General features: G+C 44.8%; 1 pseudogene; it reads right to left on the bottom strand.

Moving 5' to 3' along the window:
* The window catches only part of LOC135572990 (2-acylglycerol O-acyltransferase 1-like), a 35,787-nt pseudogene extending 29,896 nt beyond the window's left edge, over positions 1 to 5,891 (bottom strand).
* Between the last annotated feature and the right edge of the window lie 7,240 nt (positions 5,892 to 13,131).

Genomic DNA, 13,131 nt, shown 5'->3' with positions numbered 1-13,131 from the left:
ACACAGAGAGAGAGACATGTAATTCAGGATGTTTCCCTGTAGACACAGAGAGAGACATGTATTCAGGATGTTTCCCTGTAGACACAGAGAGAGAGACATGTATTCAGGATGTTCCCCTGTAGACACAGAGAGAGAGAGAGACATGTATTCAGGATGTTTCCCTGTAAACACAGAGAGAGACATGTATTCAGGATGTTTCCCTGTAGACACAGAGAGACATGTATTCAGGATGTTCCCCTGTAGACACAGAGAGAGACATGTATTCAGGATGTTTCCTGTAGACACAGAGAGACATGTATTCAGGATGTTGAATGGATGGATAATCAGTACTTGTGAGCTCACACACAGTCAGCCACTTGCCTGTTGTGAAATAGAGTTGGGTAAGTCTGTCTGACAGGAGGGAGGAGAGGTGTGTGTGTGTGTCAGTGTTACCTACTTGGTCAGCATTGTCAGATATTTCAACAGAAACTTTCTCAACTGGACAACCCTGTGACTGAGAAAATACACACACAACACACACACACTACACACACACACACACACACACACACACTAACCACTCAGCCTTTTCTCCACACATGATGTCGTCCCTGAAGTGGGATATCAGGGTCAGAGGTTAGGGGTTAGAGTTCAGGGTTACTAACCTACACACATGATGTAGTCCCTGAAGATCAGGATCAGTCATCAGAGGTTATGGGTTAGAGGTCAGAGTTACTAACCTCCAAACATGATCTAGTACCTAAAGAAGGGTACTAGGGTCAGGGGTTAGAGGTTAGGGTACTAACCTCCACACATGATGTAGTCCCTGAAGGGTACTAACCTCCACACATGATGTAGTCCCTGAAGAAGGGTACTCTGAACCAGAATGGCAGCATCAGGAGGTAGGGGGTCAGCCCGGGGAACAGCGAGGAGAACCCTGACGCTCCGTACAGAAGTTCCCAAAACCCCGCCACTAGAACACCATGGGGGTGGAACCCAAAGATGTAGTTAGAACCAGGGTCCAGATCCACCATCTTTATGAGCTGGGGAGGGGGGGGGGAACAGGTACTGTAGTTAGAACCAGGGTCCAGATCCACCATCTTTATGAGCTGGGGGGGGGGGGGGGGGGAACAGGTACTGTAGTTAGAACCAGGGTCCAGATCCACCATCTTTATGAGCTGGGGAGGGGGGGAACAGGTACTGTAGTTAGAACCAGGGTCCAGATCCAACATCTTTATGAGCTGGGGAGGGGGGGAACAGGTAAGAACCAGGGTTGAAGGCTCACTCACCATATACAGTTCAGTTGAAGTCGGAAGTTATATAAATATATATACATTTGTAATGTCTTTATTATTTTGGAACTTTGTGAGTGTAATGTTTACTGTCCATTTTAATTGTTTATTTCACTTTTGTTTATCTCCTTCACTTGCTTTGGCAATGTTAACATATGTTTCCCATGCCAATAAAGCCCATTGAATTTAATTAATTTAATATTGAGCGATAGATAGGTAGCTAGAGAGAGGGATAGATAGAGAGTGCTTTGGCAAAGTGGGTGGGGTTATATCCTGCCTGTTTGGCCCTGTCCGGGGGTATCGTCGGACGGGGCCACAGTGTCTCCTGACCCCTCCTGTATCAACCTCCAGTATTTATGCTGCAGTAGTTTGTGTCGTGGGGCTAGTGTCAGTTTGTTATATCTGGAGTACTTCTGTCTTATCCGGTGTCCTGTGTGAATTTAAGTATGCTCTCTCTAATTCTCTCTTTCTTTCTCTCTCTCGGAGGACCTGAGCCCTGGAACCATGCCTCAGGACTACCTGGCCTGACGACACCTTGCCAGTTCACCTGGCCGTGCTGCTGCTCCAGTTTCAACTGTTCTGCCTGCGGCTATGGAACCCTGACCTGTTCACCGGACGTGCTACCTGTCCCAGACCTGCTGTTTTCAACTCTCTAGAGACAGCAGGAGTGGTAGAGATACTCTCAATGATCAGCTATGAAAAGCCAACTGACATTTAGTCCTGAGGTGCTGACTTGTTGCACCCTCGACAACTACTGTGATTATTATCATTTGACCCTGCTGGTCATTTATGAACATTTCAACATATTGGCCATGTTCTGTTATAATCTCCACCCGGCACAGCCAGAAGAGGACTGGCCACCCTCATAGCCTGGTTCCTCTCTAGGTTTCTTCCTAGGTTTCGGCCTATCTAGGAGATTTTCCTAGCCACCGTGCTTCTATACCTGCATTGCTTGCTGTTTGGGGTTTTAGGCTGGGTTTCTGTACAGCACTTTGAGACATCAGCTGATGTAAGAAGGGCTTTAATATGAATACATTTGATTTGATTTGTGTGTATTGGTGTGTGTGTTTAAATTGGTGTGTGCAGTAGACCAGTAGGTTTCATTGATATTAATGGGAGCGTCGTACACAATGAAAGAGTTACGGCCCATGTAGGAAACCTGTTAGTGTTAGTTTAGAGTCTTACATTGAGAGGGAAGTAGTCTCTGAAGAGTTACGGCCCATGTAGGAAACCTGTTAGTGTTAGTTTAGAGTCTTACATTGAGAGGGGAAGTAGTCTCTGAAGAGTTACGGCCCTTGTAGGAAACCTGTTAGTCTTAGTTTAGAGTCTTACATTGAGAGGGAAGTAGTCTCTGAAGAGTTGCCCATTAGGAAACCTGTTAGTGTTAGTTTAGAGTCTTACATTGAGAGGGAAGTAGTCTCTGAAGAGTTACGGCCCATGTAGGAAACCTGTTAGTGTTAGTTTAGAGTCTTACATTGAGAGGGAAGTAGTCTCTGAAGAGTTACGGCCCTTGTAGGAAACCTGTTAGTCTTAGTTTAGAGTCTTACATTGAGAGGGAAGTAGTCTCTGAAGAGTTACGGCCCATGTAGGAAACCTGTTAGTGTTAGTTTAGAGTCTTACATTGAGAGGGAAGTAGTCTCTGAAGAGTTACTGCCCATGTAGGAAACCTGTTAGTGTTAGTTTAGAGTCTTACATTGAGAGGGAAGTAGTCTCTGAAGAGTTACGGCCCTTGTAGGAAACCTGTTAGTCTTAGTTTAGAGTCTTACATTGAGAGGGAAGTAGTCTCTGAAGAGTTACGGCCCATGTAGGAAACCTGTTAGTGTTAGTTTAGAGTCTTACATTGAGAGGGAAGTAGTCTCTGAAGAGTTACGGCCCATGTAGGAAACCTGTTAGTGTTAGTTTAGAGTCTTACATTGAGGGAAGTAGTCTCTGAAGAGTTACAGCCTTGTAGGAAACCTGTTAGTCTTAGTTTAGAGTCTTACATTGAGAGGGAAGTAGTCTCTGAAGAGTTACGGCCCATGTAGGAAACCTGTTAGTGTTAGTTTAGAGTCTTACATTGAGAGGGAAGTAGTCTCTGAAGAGTTACGGCCCATGTAGGAAACCTGTTAGTGTTAGTTTAGAGTCTTACATTGAGAGGGAAGTAGTCTCTGAAGTGTTTCCAGAAGCTCCAGTTCCGGGCCACTCTGACCTCCGACCCCCACTGGTGGGTGTGTCCCTGTCCAGATACAGCCAACCAGCATGCGCAGCCAGAACCCACCAGTCAGTAGCAACACATAGCCTGCTAGACAGCACTGGGCTGGGGGAGGGGGGAAGACATGTCACTGGTCAGTTACTCTCTGGGGGAGGGGGGAAGACATGTCACTGGTCAGTTACTCTCTGGGGGAGGGGGGAAGACATGTCACTGGTCAGTTACTCTCTGGGGGAGGGGGCATGTCACTGGTCAGTTACTCTCTGGGGAGGGGGACATGTCACTGGTCAGTTACTCTCTGGGGGGAGGGGGGAGACATGTCACTGGTCAGTTACTCTCTGGGGGAGGGGGAAGACATGTCACTGGTCAGTTACTCTCTGGGTGGGAGAGAGGGAAGACATGTCACTGGTCAGTTACTCTCTGGGGGAGGGGGAAGACATGTCACTGGTCAGTTACTCTCTGGGGAGGGGGAAGACATGTCACTGGTCAGTTACTCTCTGGGGAGGGGGAAGACATGTCACTGGTCAGTTACTCTCTGGGGAGGGGGAAGACATGTCACTGGTCAGTTACTCTCTGGGGGAGGGGGAAGACATGTCACTGGTCAGTTACTCTCTGGGGAGGGGAGTTGGCAGGAGGAGAATAATTTCACATGGTTGGTAAAGGAGAACATAGAGTAAATGTCTGCGTGCGCGCGCGCGTGTGTGTGTGTGTGTGAGCAGAGCCAAGTGGGCGAACGCCAGCCATGCACTCTCACCCACTACCCTCTACACACACAGTACGCCTGTCCCTTACTCCTACCAAGGTGACCCCAGCTGCACAGTTGAGACGTAGCAGAGACAGAGTCAGGGTAAGGGTTAGACGGTAAGGGTTAGATGGATCAGATCATTGTGAGGTCATGGAGTCCAGAGAGAGCCAATCAGAAAACACAGAAAGTCTAGAATCCTCTCTATAGAATCTGAACTCCCTCCAGCTGTTACAATGGATAGAAGAATGCTGCTAACTGCTTGGCTTTTCCACTGTCCCGTTTACACCAGCAGTCCTGTGCTCACAAACACACGTGACCACCCGCTTGACAACGTACTAACCAGCAGCGTCACCAAAAAGGAACCTCTTCCATGGCGCTATTAGTGCCATGTCAAACTGTGGAGCAGGTGTTCCTAGATGATCCAGAACCATATCACTCCGTTATACTATACAACCCTAACCACTGATCTAGGACCAGATCACACTACCCAAACCTGAACCATTAGACACTAACCTAGGACCAGTCTAATCGTCATGGGGACAGACACTAAACTGACATTAGACCAGACAATCAATAAAGATATTGATTAATTTGTGCAAGCCTTTGTGTTACCTACTTTTGCTGAGAAATAGTCTCTCTAGTCTAATCAGAGTTACTATTTACTCTATTTAGCAACAAACGGATTGATTTTCCCTTCAAATCAAATCAAATCAAAATGTTATTTGTCACATACACATGTTTAGCAGATGTTAATGTGAGTGTAGCGAAACATTACAGCAGCACCATCACACTAACGTCAGCGTAATGAACCCCTCTCTCTCACACACACACACACACACACACACACACACACACACACACACACACACACACACATACACACACACACACACACACACACACACACACACACACACACACACAGACACACACACACACACACACACACACACACACACACACACACACACACACACACAGACACACACAGACACACACACACACACACACACACACACACACACACACACACACACACACACACACACACACACACACACACACACACACACACACACACACACACACACACACACACACACAGACACACACAGACACACACACACACACACACACACACACACACACACACACACACACACACACACACACACACACACACACACACACAGACACACACACACACACACACACACACACATACAGACACACACACACACACACTGAGTCACTCTCTAACACACACACACACACACACACACACACTGAGTCACTCTCTAACACACACACACAGAGAGCGAGAGAGAGGCTTACCTAGCGCCAGGAAAGAGAAAACCCACTGCAGCACAGCAGCTGTCTGGAGTCTCCTCCGCAGTGGGATGTTTAGCGGAGCGAACTGGATCTTCATCTCCTGCGTCTTACCGGCTACAAGGTTAGTCTGTCTGGTCCCCTTCTCTCTGTCTGTCTCTGTCTTTCTGTGTGTGTGTGTGTATGAGGAAACGCGTTGCTGTTTTGAGTGAAAGTTCCTAATTTGATGCAACTAAAAGTTCTGAAACTGAAGGGCTCGGGCAGCGCTGTGGAAGTTCTGTTATTCAGTTGTTGCTGGTCTCTAGTTCACCTTCCTAATGGAGTTAAACTCTGCAAACAAACTTGATGAAATAACAGAACAGCTTGCCTTGTGGACCCTCCTATCATGTCACCACCCTCCTCCTTGAATGGAACCACATCAACCTATCAAAGTAGAGGAGAGGTGGAAAGCATCAACCAATCAGAGGGGAGAGGTCGGGAGGACAGCATTTATTTGACTCCTGCTATAGTTACTTCAGACAGAATAATAATACAGTTTTTTCCAACTGCTTACACACAAAATCTTTTAATGTCACATGATTTTTGAAACCTCTCACTCAAAGTGCAAAACTACACACCAAATATCCAAAACCATAAGCTATTTCCCAGCCTTTGACTCAGTTGTCAATTGCATAAAACACTTTTTCAAGACACTACACACAATTCTCTACCTTAAAACACAAAAATCTAACAGGAAGTGACTTGCTTTCCTTTTCCAAACACAACCAATCAAAATGCTACACTTATTCACCAGGTCACACACACATACTCATCACATGTGCAAACACTAATAGCTTAACTGATCACTAACCAATCACTGCTTTACTGTAGTATAGGCCTATAAATATGTCAAAGGTCAGATTACCTGTTTTGAACAATGGATGCCAACAATGGACAGAGAGCAAGAGGAGTGAGAGGAAGAGGAAGAAGAAGAGGACAAGGGCAAAGAAGAGAAGGAAGGAGAGCCATCTCCGATGAGATTAGGGCAACACTTGTTGATCATGTGATCAACCACGGTTTGACCATGAGAGAGGCTGGACTGAGAGTCCAGCCCAACTTAAGTCGATTAACTAGGCTGTCATTGAAAATAAGAATTTGTTCTTAACTGACTTGCCTGGTAAAATAAATAAAAATAAGCCCCAACTCCCTTTGGCATTGTTACAACCTCGGACAACATTTTTCCCGAAGCCCGATTCCCTATTCAACCCATTTGCCAAATCCTCACAATGATCTCAACCTGTGTTTCTAATACACAGTGAACATTAATACGGACACTCTTGGTATGTTGTCATTACAATTTGTTCACGGGAACCTGGTCAAATTTATACTGAATCAGCATGAAGTCAATTCTATAACCCCTTTTGAGCTAACTAGTCAACTTAAGTTGATTTACAGTGGCGTCCATAATTGACCCTTCAGAAATGAGAACAGGTATGCAATTATCTAATGACTATTTTAGCATTACAGTAATGTACTGTAAAATATGACTTCATAATATTACAGTAATGTACTGTAAAATACGTATGACTTCATAGTATTACAGTAATGTACTGTAAAATATGTAACTTCATAGTATTACAGTAATGTACCCCAAAAATACGTATGACTTCATAGTATTACATAAACATTTGTAACTCTAAGCCATCCATTTACTGCACTGCTTTGAATGAATGAGGTTGGTAACTCTAAGCCATCCATTTACTGCACTGCTTTGAATGAATGAGGTTGGTAACTCTAAGCCATCCATTTACTGCACTGCTTTGAATGAATGAGGTTGGTAACTCTGAGCCATCCATTTACTGCACTGCATTGAATGAATGAGGTTGGTAACTCTAAGCCATCCATTTACTGCACTGCTTTGAATGAATGAGGTTGGTAACTCTAAGCCATCCATTTACTGCACTGCATTGAATGAATGAGGTTGGTAACTCTAAGCCATCCATTTACTGCACTGCTTTGAATGAATGAGGTTGGTAACTCTAATCCATCCATTTACTGCACTGCTTTGAATGAATGAGGTTGGTAACTCTAAGCCATCCATTTACTGCACTGCTTTGAATGAATGAGGTTGGTAACTCTAAGCCATCTATTTACTGCACTGCTTTGAATGAATGAGGTTGGTAACTCTATGCCATCCATTTACTGCACTGCTTTGAATGAATGAGGTTGGTAACTCTAAGCCATCCATTTACTGCACTGCATTGAATGAATGAGGTTGGTAACTCTAAGCCATCCATTTACTGCACTGCATTGAATGAATGAGGTTGGTTATCAGGCTGTACTACATTTTTGTATATTGTTTTCAGTTCCTATGCTGAACACATGTTTGAATTCTGTACAGAGTGGAAAGGCAAAGACATCATGGAGGACGAGGATGCTTGTTTACAGATGTACAAGAGACTGCAATTATATAAATATGGTTTTGGCCAACAATGTTAGGATTGAGAGAAGGAGGGCATATCTTGAATAATGACAATATTTAACAACATCAATGCTGTAAGCCTATCGACCACACAACGCAGCCTCCAACGGCACCGGTAACGATGAAACAACTTTACTGTCGACCACACAACGCAGCCTCCAACGGCCCCGAGTGACGATGAAACAACTTTACTGTCGACCATACAACACATCCTCCAACGACAAGTGGCGATGAAACAACTTTACTGTCGACCACACAACGCAGCCTCCAATGGCATCGAGTGACGATGAAACAACTTTACTAATCGACCACAACGCATCCTCCAACGGCACCGAGTGCGATGAAACAACTTTACTGTCGACCACACAACGCAGCCTCCAACGGCACCGAGTGACGATGAAACAACTTTACTGTCGACCACACAACGCATCCTCCAACGGCACCGAGTGACGATGAAACAACTTACTGTCGACCACACAACACATCCTCCAACGACACCGAGTGACGATGAAACAACTTTACTGTCGACCATACAACACATCCTCCAACGACACCGAGTGGCGAAGAAACAACTTTACAAGGTGCCATTTGAGAGAAACTCTGACAGAGTCAAGAATATGCAACATGACTTTGTAGAGGTATGTATGCAACACTACTTCCAGTACTTCAGACCATATTTACTCATCTGTATATCCTTTTGTCTGTTACAGAGAATATTGGAGCTGGATGCCCATGTAATTCACCATGAATTTATTTATGTGGATGAGGTTGGCTTCAACCTCACCAAAACCAGGCTCCATGGAAGAAATGTAATAGGACAGGGATGTCCCTGGACAGCGTGGGGGTAATATAACTATGTGTTGTCCCTGGACAGAGCATGGGGGTAATATAACTATGTGTTGTCCCTGGACAGCGTGGGGGTAATATAACTATGTGTTGTCCCTGGACAGCATGGGGGTAATATAACTATGGACAGCATGGGGGTAATATAACTATGTGTTGTCCCTGGACAGCATGGGGGTAATATAACTATGTGTTGTCCCTGGACAGCATGGGGTAATATAACTATGGACAGCATGGGGTAATATAACTATGTGTTGTCCCTGGACAGCATGGGGGTAATATAACTATGTGTTGTCCCTGGACAGCATGGGGGTAATATAACTATGTGTTGACAGCATGGGGGTAATATAACTATGGACAGCATGGGGGTAATATAACTATGTGGGGTAATATCCCTGGACAGCATGGGGTAATATAACTATGTGTTGTCCCTGGACAGCAGCTATGTGTTGTCCCTGGACAGCGTGGGGGTAATATAACTATGTGTTGTCCCTGGACAGCATGGGGGTAATATAACTATGGTCCCTGGACAGCGTGGGGGTAATATAACTATGGACAGCATGGGGTAATATAACTATGGACAGCATGGGGGTAATATAACTATGGACAGCGTGGGGGTAATATAACTATGTGTTGTCCCTGGACAGCATGGGGGTAATATAACTATGGACAGCATGGGGGTAATATAATGTGTTGTCCCTGGACAGCATGGGGGTAATATAACTATGTGTTGTCCCTGGACAGCGTGGGGTAATATAACTATGTGTTGTCCCTGGACAGCATGGGGGTAATATAACTATGGACAGCATGGGGTAATATAACTATGGACAGCATGGGGGTAATATAACTATGGACAGCATGGGGGTAATATAACTATGGACAGCATGGGGGTAATATAACTATGGACAGCATGGGGGTAATATAACTATGGACAGCATGGGGGTAATATAACTATGTGTTGTCCCTGGACAGCATGGGGTAATATAACTATGGACAGCATGGGGGTAATATAATGTGTTGTCTATGGACAGCATGGGGTAATATAACTATGGTTGTCCCACAGCATGGGGTAATATAACTATGGACAGCATGGGGGTAATATAACTATGGACAGCATGGGGTAATATAACTATGGACAGCATGGGGGTAATATAACTGGTCCCTGGACAGCGTGGGGTAATATAACTATGTGTTGTCCCTGGACAGCATGGGGGTAATATAACTATGTGTTGTCCCTGGACAGCATGGGGTAATATAACTATGGACAGCATGGGGGTAATATAACTATGTGTTGTCCCTGGACAGCGTGGGGGTAATATAACTATGGACAGCATGGGGGTAATATAACTATGGACAGCATGGGGGTAATATAACTATGGACAGCATGGGGGTAATATAACTATGGACAGCATGGGGGTAATATAACTATGGACAGCATGGGGTAATATAACTATGGACAGCGTGGGGTAATATAACTATGGACAGCATGGGGTAATATAACTATGGACAGCATGGGGGTAATATAACTATGTGTTGTCCCTGGACAGCATGGGGGGTAATATAACTATGGACAGCATGGGGGTAATATAACTATGGACAGCATGGGGGTAATATAACTATGTGTTGTCCCTGGACAGCGTGGGGTAATATAACTATGTGTTGTCCCTGGACAGCATGGGGGTAATATAACTATGTGTTGTCCCTGGACAGCATGGGGGTAATATAACTATGTGTTGTCCCTGGACAGCGTGGGGGTAATATAACTATGTGTTGTCCCTGGACAGCGTGGGGTAATATAACTATGGACAGCATGGGGGTAATATAACTATGGTCAGCATGGGGTAATATAACTATGTGTTGTCCCTGGACAGCATGGGGTAATATAACTATGGACAGCATGGGGGTAATATAACTATGGACAGCATGGGGGTAATATAACTATGGACAGCATGGGGTAATATAACTATGGACAGCGTGGGGGTAATATAACTATGGACAGCATGGAGGTAATATAACTATGTGTTGTCCCTGGACAGCGTGGGGGTAATATAACTATGGACAGCGTGGGGGTAATATAACTATGGACAGCATGGGGTAATATAACTATGGACACATGGGGCATGGACAGCATGGGGTAATATAACTATGGACAGCAGTAATATAACTATGGACAGCATGGGGGTAATATAACTATGGACAGCATGGGGGTAATATAACTATGGACAGCATGGGGTAATATAACTATGGACAGCATGGGGTAATATAACTATGGACAGCGTGGGGTAATATAACTATGTGTGGTCCCTGGACAGCATGGGGTAATATAACTATGTGTTGTCCCTGGACAGCATGGGGGTAATATAACTATGTGTTGTCCCTGGACAGCATGGGGGTAATATAACTATGTGTTGTCCCTGGACAGCGTGGGGGTAATATAACTATGGACAGCATGGGGGTAATATAACTATGGACAGCATGGGGTAATATAACTATGGACAGCATGGGGGTAATATAACTATGGACAGCATGGGGTAATATAACTATGGACAGCGTGGGGGTAATATAACTATGGACAGCATGGGGTAATATAACTATGGACAGCATGGGGTAATATAACTATGGACAGCGTGGGGGTAATATAACTATGTGTTGTCCCTGGACAGCGTGGGGTAATATAACTATGTGTTGTCCCTGGACAGTGTGGGGTAATATAACTATGGACAGCATGGGGGTAATATAACTATGGACAGCGGGGGTAATAACTATGTGTTGTCCCTGGACAGCGTGGGGGTAATATAACTATGGACAGCATGGGGGTAATATAACTATGTGTTGTCCCTGGACAGCGTGGGGTAATATAACTATGTGTTGTCCCTGGACAGCATGGGGTAATATAACTATGTGTTGTCCCTGGACAGCATGGGGTAATATAACTATGTGTTGTCCCTGGACAGCATGGGGGTAATATAACTATGTGTTGTCCCTGGACAGCATGGGGAGTAATATAACTATATGTTGTCCCTGGACAGCATGGGGGTAATATAACTATGTGTTGTCCCTGGACAGCATGGGGTAATATAACTATGGACAGCATGGGGGTAATATAACTATGGACAGCATGGGGTAATATAACTATGGACACATGGGAGTAATATAACTCTGTGTTGTGGACATGCGATGGGGGTAATATAACTATGTGTTGCCCCTGGACAGCGTGGGGGTAATATAACTATGTGTTGTCCCTGGACAGCGTGGGGGTAATATAACTATGGACAGCATGGGGGTAATATAACTATGGACAGCATGGGGTAATATAACATATGGACAGCATGGGGTAATATAACTATGGACAGCATGGGGTAATATAACTATGGACAGCATGGGGTAATATAACTATGTTGTCCCAGACAAAGTGGGGTAATATAACTATGTGTTGTATGGACAGCATGGGGGTAATATAACTATGGACAGCGTGGGGGTAATATAACTATGGACAGCGTGGGGGTAATATAACTATGGACAGCATGGGGGTAATATAACTATGTGTTGTCCCTGGACAGCATGGGGTAATATAACTATGGACAGCATGGGGTAATATAACTATGGACAGCATGGGGGTAATATAACTATGGACAGCATGGGGGTATGTATAACTATGGACAGCGTGGGGGTAATATAACTATGTGTTGTCCCTGGACAGCGTGGGGTAATATAACTATGTGTTGTCCCTGGACAACGTGGGGGTAATATAACTATGGACAGCATGGGGAATATAACTATATGGGGTTGTCCCTGGACGTGGGGTAATATAACTATGTGTTGTCCCTGGACAGCATGGGGGTAATATAACTATGTGTTGTCCCTGGACAGCGTGGAATTGGTAATATAACTATGGACAGCGTGGGGTAATATAACTATGTGTTGTCCCTGGACAGCGTGGGGGTAATATAACTATATGTGTTGTCCCTGGACAGCATGGGAGTAATATAACTATGTGTTGTCCCTGGACAGCATGGGGTAATATAACTATGTGTTGTCCCTGGACAGCGTGGGGGTAATATAACTATGTGTTGTCCCTGGACAGCATGGGGGTAATATAACTATGTGTTGTCCCTGGACAGCATGGGGTAATATAACTATGGACAGCATGGGGTAATATAACTATGGACAGCATGGGGTAATTAACTATGGACAGCATGGGGGTAATATAACTATGGACAGCGTGGGGGTAATATAACTATGGACAGCATGGGGGTAATATAACTATGGACAGCATGGGGGTAATATAACTGTG

This window comes from Oncorhynchus nerka, linkage group LG8, assembly GCF_034236695.1.
Source record: "Oncorhynchus nerka isolate Pitt River linkage group LG8, Oner_Uvic_2.0, whole genome shotgun sequence".
In the NCBI taxonomy this organism is placed as follows: Eukaryota; Metazoa; Chordata; class Actinopteri; order Salmoniformes; family Salmonidae; genus Oncorhynchus; species Oncorhynchus nerka.
Note: the sequence above shows the minus strand (reverse complement) of the source record. Positions and strands in the feature narration are given on the sequence as shown.